General features: G+C 46.6%; 1 long non-coding RNA gene across 2 annotated transcripts; it reads right to left on the reverse strand.

Annotated features, from left to right (window-relative positions):
• Positions 1 to 218: 218 nt before the first annotated feature.
• LOC144829339 (uncharacterized) lies at positions 219 to 8,121 on the reverse strand. Of its 2 annotated transcripts, none has more exons than XR_013610635.1 (4): positions 7,990 to 8,121; positions 6,671 to 6,747; positions 4,459 to 4,595; positions 219 to 3,567 (listed from the first exon to the last, which is right to left on the reverse strand). It is a non-coding gene; the product is annotated as an uncharacterized LOC144829339 (long non-coding RNA). The 2 variants fall into 2 exon arrangements; XR_013610634.1 differs by having other exon boundaries at positions 219 to 3,570.
• Positions 8,122 to 8,375: the final 254 nt, after the last annotated feature.

The raw sequence follows: 8,375 nt of genomic DNA on the forward strand, positions 1-8,375 counted from the left end.
GATCAGGGGTAGCGGGCGGGGTCTGAAAAAGATAGATTACATTTCCCTCGTCACAGCCGGCGTCTCCCCTCCGTCATCTCTCTTCAGCTTCTCTTCCCGGAAGCAGGAATGACACATGCTCCCCTAAGCCATAGTATGCGCACAACGTGACATTCCCTCCACCCCAAATTCTGTCACCTTACCACCCGCTACGCCCAAGAACTCTCAGAATCAGGGTATGTTGTCTATGGCGTAGCTTTTTATTTACTTCAAACCAAGTAATTTACCACAGACTATTACCAAAGAAACGTATCCTTTTTGGATATATAACAATTATTCACAGCATCACACTTTAGCTTCATCAACATGTCAACGGCAGTAAGTGAATTAGGCAAAGCATTACACTTTAATTTTAACTCTGCCATACACTAGAACAACTTGGCCGTACCTTTGAACTTTACACTTTAACTTTTTAACTCGGCAGTACATTAGAACTTGGCCATACATTTGAACTTAACCGTCTCGGCCACCAATGTTCCACTCTGCTGAGCACATTGCGCCGGCAGGCCCCAATGCGCTACAGCCAACAGTTACACTTCTTGACATCCAGGGCACCGCATACCGCACCGGCCCACCGGGGTACCTGAACACAGGCCTCCTCCCCAAGATTCTACTCAGTCCATACGTTGTGGGTTAGGGCAGTAGAGTCCAGGACTACCGGCAGGTCAGTCCCTCCTCCCTGCCGACCCACTGCACACGTGGAATCTACCCCCTCCTGGGGTCCATCGAATGGCTGCACCTCCATTGTTGTGCATCCTTCTTTGTTGTTAACTGTCAGCGCTCAGACTCCGTGAAGCCTTCTCATCTGCCGGGTGGGTGGGTGGTCAACGACGCTCCAGTAGTCAGGCTGTGGTCCGAGGGGACAAAGAGAATGAAACCCCCCAGGGCACAGCCTTAAATACCCACTAAGTTTCGTTTTCTTCAAGGTTTCATTTCACTGTGTAAGTTTCGTTTCTGCAAGGTTTCATTTCACCAGCCAACCCCTTCCTTAGACAGGGGCCCCGAAGGAGGCTCAGCCCCGTGGCGCAACTAAGGGCGCCCCTCCCCTAGGCGCGGGGGGCGCCTGTTCATAGTATGCGCACAACGTGACATTCCCTCCACCCCAAATTCTGTCACCTTACCACCCGCTACGCCCAAGAACTCTCAGAATCAGGGTATGTTGTCTATGGCGTAGCTTTTTATTTACTTCAAACCAAGTAATTTACCACAGACTATTACCAAAGAAACGTATCCTTTTTGGATATATAACAATTATTCACAGCATCACACTTTAGCTTCATCAACATGTCAACGGCAGTAAGTGAATTAGGCAAAGCATTACACTTTAATTTTAACTCTGCCATACACTAGAACAACTTGGCCGTACCTTTGAACTTTACACTTTAACTTTTTAACTCGGCAGTACATTAGAACTTGGCCATACATTTGAACTTAACCGTCTCGGCCACCAATGTTCCACTCTGCTGAGCACATTGCGCCGGCAGGCCCCAATGCGCTACAGCCAACAGTTACACTTCTTGACATCCAGGGCACCGCATACCGCACCGGCCCACCGGGGTACCTGAACACAGGCCTCCTCCCCAAGATTCTACTCAGTCCATACGTTGTGGGTTAGGGCAGTAGAGTCCAGGACTACCGGCAGGTCAGTCCCTCCTCCCTGCCGACCCACTGCACACGTGGAATCTACCCCCTCCTGGGGTCCATTGAATGGCTGCACCTCCATTGTTGTGCATCCTTCTTTGTTGTTAACTGTCAGCGCTCCGCCACAGGGTGATACGCTCCCCGGCGTACTCACCCTCCCCCCGCAGACGCTGACCGTACTCCATAACACCTGCCTGTTATATTTTTACAGAACCATGCCAAATTCCTGAGTAGACGAGTAGAGACAATTGTGCCTATTGTTGGACTTGCTACCAAGTTGTTTAATTGTTCCGCTTGGACGGGAGCCCCCCACCAGCCCATACCGCTGGCATAATTAACCCCTAAGCTAAAAGCTTAATACCCAGGAGAACTATCAGTAATCCCATAGTCAGATTATCCGTCTCCCCCCCGTTCATGGCTCTGAAGCCCCAACCCAAGAGTGAGACCCTGGCCCCAAATTTCCCTGCTTATTTGTCTGTTGGCAGTAACAGACAGCTATAATGGAACCCCAAGGACCCCAGCCCCCAGAATGTTAGCCATTAGTGGATTTCCTTTTAACGGCACCAGGAAACCAAAATGTAAAATTAAGAAAGGAAGTCAGAGAAAGCTATCTTCACCAGCTGGTGTACCACCTGCGGCCTACAGAAAGTTAGTTGTGTAGCACGCTATTGGTCCTTACTAAAACTGCCAACCTGTAAAAGAAAATATATAACTCTGCTTATAAAAACGTTGGCCATTGAATGAAGCCACCATACCATATATGAATTTTTAAGCACCTCAATTATTTGTGCATTATGCCACCGGCCAGTGTAGAACCCGCGGCCTACCAAAAGTTAGTTGCATAGCACGCTATTGGTCGTTACTAAAACTGCCAGCCCGCAATAAGAACAATATGTAACTGTGCTTATAAAACCTTGGCCATTGAATGAAGTCACCATACCATAGATGGATTTCTTAAGCACCTCAATTAGTTGTGTATTATGCCACAAATAAACCGCAACCCCCTCAGATTGTTGTTGGTCTTTTAAATGTGTATGGTTACGAAGGCCCACTCCATGTTAAGTGCTACGCACACCACCAGCCCTCACTAAGAATTACTGATACTTAAAAAGTGGAAAGTAACACTTTGCAGATATATTTCTTGGCAGTGAAATACAGGCCCATAGGTGTGCACTGGTAAGTGGGATGAGGCTTTAAAAGCATTTCCTTCCCACAGGCCACTCCGTCTTACTCGCGCTGCGCACCATTAGTATTCATTAGGGACTGCTGACACGTAAACAAAAGAGCAAACAGCACTCTGCATAACAATGCTTGGCCCTTTAGTAAAGCCATCCTAGCATTTATAGATTACTAGAAACCCCTTTTTGCCTGTGGATTATGCCAATATAACTCACCACTCGTTGCTGGGGTGCGTTACAACATATCTCTTCCCCAATGCCAGCATGATTTGTATTGTGTTGCACACCAAATTGTCATCACATTAAAGCATAAATTAAGTTGTCCATACTCTTGAACTCTCTGCTGCGCATATTGTGCCGGCATTACTTGCAATCCAGGGCACCACATAGAACACCGGCCCTCTGAAGTACCTAAACCATAGCATCAACCTCTAGCGACATTCCCATGTCAAAGGCACTAAGAAAATAAATTGTCAGTACAGTTACACATAGCCTTAAGTTGCCCATACTCTTGACCACTCTGCTGTGCTCCTTGTGCCGGCAGGCCACAATGCGCTACAGCATGCATTTGCATTGCTTGAAATCCAGGGCACCGCATAGCGCACTGGCCCTCCAAGGTACCTGAACACAGGTAGCCTTCCCCACAAATCTTCTCAGTCCATATTCTCAGGATAGGGCAGTACAGTCGAGGACCACCAGCAAGCCGGTCCTGCTGACAATTTGAAAGGGGGAGAGAAACTTTGTAGATGTAAATGTTATTTCTGACACTTAACAGAAAAGAAGGAACAGCACTGTGCATATCCATGCTTTGCAATATAGAAAAGCCACCCTAATGTTTATTGATTCCTCAGCAATTCCTGTTGCCTGTGAATAGATGAAGAGTCCTTACCAAGAACTGTGGACTATTCCCCACATAACCTGTGGATTATATCCCAAATAAATCGCTACCTATTATTGAAAAGTGCTTTTTTTTATGCATTCTTTCCCCAGGGCCAATTGTTTTGAACAGAAGTAGCACATCTACACCTGAGTAATTGGGCTTTTAAACAAAACCGTCACTCCTGGGGTTAATTACCCATTAGCCGGCATTACCTCAACCTTGGAAGGGTGAAAAGCAGAGTGAACCTAGACCGGACTGTCTAGACTGCCATCCCGGATCCTGTAAGACCCTGCTGCGTCCTGCCTGAGACTGAATCTGTGAGTTATTTCCTTTTAAATATACCAAGAACACACGGGGGTTCCCTGGGGCCGAATGATTGCAGTTCCAACTGGCTCTCAAGTTAGCAGCCGAGGCTGCTGTGCCACCACATTCTCCCCCTTGGAGAAGTAACTAAGGTTACATTTAAACTGCCAACCGCCTTTGAAATGTTCTGTCCAAACAATGTACACAATATACTGTACTGCAGTTGCAGTTTTCCGCCTTGCCCACCGGCAGTGTGCTGACTTGCCACAATACCTGCGAAACATGCGCGATTGTAATGCTAGTTTCAGCCCATCCTGGGGGCTTTGACATAAAATGGTACTGTGTGATCAGGAGGCACATACATTAATACCTAGCACCTTGGCCTCAGTACATCGCATTATGGAGCTTGATACCAACCGATGCCCTTGGTGCATCCGATACCAGGAGTGCTGCCTTTGATGGACTTGAGCGTCTTCCTCTGCCGGCTGGCCACACCCACTCGGAAAATGCCTGTTACCTTCTTGGGACCTTGCTGCCGCCATCCTAGCGAGGGCCTCATACCGGCAAGAGAAAATTCAAACCATACTGTTAACTGGAGGACAAAACAAACATTCCTGCACAAACCTAAACACCATAGTACCTGGCGCCTTTTGTGGGAAAAGTATCCTGCCCCACTTATTATTTCCGCTGCGCAGCCTTCCCCTGCCGTTATTCAGTTCAAGATGAATGGGCAAGGAGAAACCTTAAGTGTCCCGGGATGAAGACATGCTTCATACCAAGCTCCAGATCGTCGCGCATGCATTTAATACTGCGCCCAGTATAGTGATGGTAAAACGCAGGGATACTGTAAATTCATGCCACACATACACATGCAGCCCCTGTGTATACTCCCTGGTCCCACCTGGCGCACCCGCTGCTATGCGCTGATTTATTTATTTATTTATTTATTTATGTTACAGTGAGCCAAGGCCCGAAGCTGTGTTACCTAAGTAAAGTGGCCGCAGAAACCACCGTTGCCATAATGTAGGAGCAGCTTTTACACCTAGAGCAATATAGTCAGAGGCAGGCGCGCAACGCCTATTGGGCTCCAAGGGTTTCAGCCCCCCCTGTCCTGTATGTCCGCCTGGATGAGACAGCTTCCCAGGCTGGAGACCGTCTTATTGCCGCCGCACCTGAGTACTTCCCAGCGCTCTAATAGACCATTTATTTATTAACGAGGCTTTGTTGGGGTTTTGCACCCTTTCTTAGAGCCCCTGCAGTTTTACTCTTAGCTCCAGTTGCGCCTCTGGTCAGAGGTATCTGACCAGCTCAACTGGCGACAAAAATTACTATATGTATAAAGTTACATAAATAATTTTGAAAGTCAGGCTTCGTTTTAAAAATAAATGTGCTTCGGTTTGTGAATCATTTAACATAGGTTAACACTGACCCAACAAACTTTTTTGGTAAAATTGACTCTGTAGAAACTGATGCCGAAAAGCCAGATGCCCAACATCATAGCTAGAATACTTGGCAGCAGTGAAAAACCAGCTGCCCAACAGCATAGCTGGAATACTTAGCAGTAGCAACAAGATAAATAACAAAAGTTTAATAATACTAAAACCATTGGTACAGAGAAGCTCAGAAGGAGATTATAATTAATGCAAGTCATTTGCTCATCCTCCCTAAACTTCTCATCTGTCTGAGGAGTGGACCCTCCCGGAGTTCTTTGGTCACTGCCCAAGGAGGACAGCCAGTGACAGGAGTATGCACTGGCCTGAGCTCCCCTCAAAAGCCCTCTGCCATGGAAGCTAGTTTAGTCACTGACGCTGAAGCTGTAGATAGCTCCGCCTCCCGGCCCCTCCACTCGCTCACGGTCAACTGCTGCCACTTCAGGCCCCTTGCATGCTCTTCCTGCCCACTCGTCCACCGACAGAGCGGAACATTCACGGCCATTATCAAAAAGCATGCAACTCCATTAACTGGCGCCCCTCCCCTAGGCACGGGTGGCGTCTGTTTTATAAATCAATACATAGCATCTTCTTTATATCTAGGGCATAAGGCGTCCTATTGCAAAAACAGCCTGCGCATAAAACACATGTTGTGAACTTAGAAATATGTGTATGCTGTTAGATGCGTCAATAAACAATAATGGACCAGGCATTTATTGCGTGCAGTTCCAAAACAGTACCAATTGCATGTTAGATCTCCGTAAAGGCAAATGGAAAACCAACTACAAAATCACAAGGCTAAAAATGGCCAGAGAATGCAACCACTGACTGATAAAGCCACAGCGAGCACTCCAGACCAGATCAGTAAAATACTCCCTGATCTGAAGAAGCGTCATGTCGGTGCACGCAGCATCTAGCATGCAGCAAAGCCGATCACTCTGCTGCAAATATCATCCGCTACTTCATACAGCACACACCTTGTTAAAATACAGAATGTACGCAACTACTGCATTAAATATTGACCACAGGTTTACATCATATGCACCAAAAATGCTGCATGTATACATATGCATTTAATAATATGAAGAGTGAGTACTTAGTACAGCGCAGAACTTCAGCTTAGCCTGCACATGGAACGCATGGTTTGAACATAGAAATACGGGTATGCTGTTAGATGTGAAAAATAAAACAATAATTACCATGCATTTTCGGCATGCACTTTCAAAACAGTACTGACTGCATGATAGATCTTCGTACACAGCAAATGCAAAACAAACTACAAAATCACAAGGCTATAAATGGCCAGAGAATGCAACCACTGACTAATAAACCCACAGCGATCACTCAAGACCAGATCATTGAACTACTCCCTGATCTGAAGAAGCGTCATGTCGGTGCACGCAGCATCTAGGATCACTCTGCTGCAACAGCGTCTGCTACTTCATGTAGCATTCACCTTGTTAAAATACATAATGTATGCAACTACTGCCACAGACCTTTAGTGACATCGCGAATCATTGCAGCAAGCACATCTGTTGTAAAACACATCAATTCTCAATCATTATACAAGCTTAACATTCTTGCATGGAAATGTATCTTTATTGCTCCACAATTACATAATGATGTGAGGAATCTTCAGGAACAGACATTAACACACGAAGTGTGTGGAAAGTATATAAATATGGATAGCAAGTTGAATGGGGCTGTTCCTGCTGCAGGAACAATCCCGACGTGATCACAGCTCTCCAAACTCCCCGCACAGGAAACACAACTAAACCACCATGAAAGTATCCAGCCCCGGCAGTGCAAGGTCATACTTCGTTTCCCTTTCTGACAACAGAATATGAATTCAAGCAAAATACGCGCTTGTATTTCAAATTCATCCAAACCGAACAGATACCACGTCCCATAAAAGGTACTTTCTTCCCAACTTCTCACGTTACATTTTAAAAGTGGTCCTGCACATTGAGAGACTGCCATGTGCTTTGTGTCTCGAATCAGCGAGAAAACCAGCAAGGCATTTCCCGGGGCTGTTTACTCCCTACCAAAGTTGAGGAATGTGCAAGGGAGAAACTCGTAATTATCAATTTAGGAGCGTATTTGCATTGTCACCAATATTGAGACCTGCTCGATCATGCAGCTGTATGAGCCACCTGCCCTTCATGCACCATCTGATTGCTTGCTTTTTTAGTATATTGAACCCCCAGACGTGCATATGCTGGCATGGTACTCCTACCAAACAGAAATCAGCCGTGAGGATTTTAATGTAACAATGTCTCTGACGGGACACAAAAGCTGCAAGGCAGACAAGTGTTTGCGCTTTTCATTTTAACAAGACGAAATGAACAGAACTTGTATTTAGCCGCTCTTACTACCGCATGACCACATAAACCCATGCCCGTACCTCACGCCCATTGCTAATGGTAACGGCAGAACCCCACACGACGGTGCTGCCACGGAACATAAAACAACTGAAAACCTACATAATATGAAAGAAAACAAATATAATAAACTTAACTAGTAATACACTACGCCATGGCCCCCTCCAACTCAGCCTGCTACCTCCGCCACCGCCAATAGGAAACCTTTTCTCCACATCAACGACGCTCCAGTAGTCAGGCTGTGGTCCGAGGGGACAAAGAGAATGAAACCCCCCAGGGCACAGCCTTAAATACCCACTAAGTTTCGTTTTCTTCAAGGTTTCATTTCACTGTGTAAGTTTCGTTTCTGCAAGGTTTCATTTCACCAGCCAACCCCTTCCTTAGACAGGGGCCCCGAAGGAGGCTCAGCCCCGTGGCGCAACTAAGGGCGCCCCTCCCCTAGGCGCGGGGGGGCGCCTGTTCAATCACGACGGCTGCTGTCACCAGCATGACAGCAGCATCGTGATTGGTCGGTGCTCAGACA

Source organism: Lissotriton helveticus, chromosome 4_1 (genome assembly GCF_964261635.1).
Source record: "Lissotriton helveticus chromosome 4_1, aLisHel1.1, whole genome shotgun sequence".
In the NCBI taxonomy this organism is placed as follows: Eukaryota; Metazoa; Chordata; class Amphibia; order Caudata; family Salamandridae; genus Lissotriton; species Lissotriton helveticus.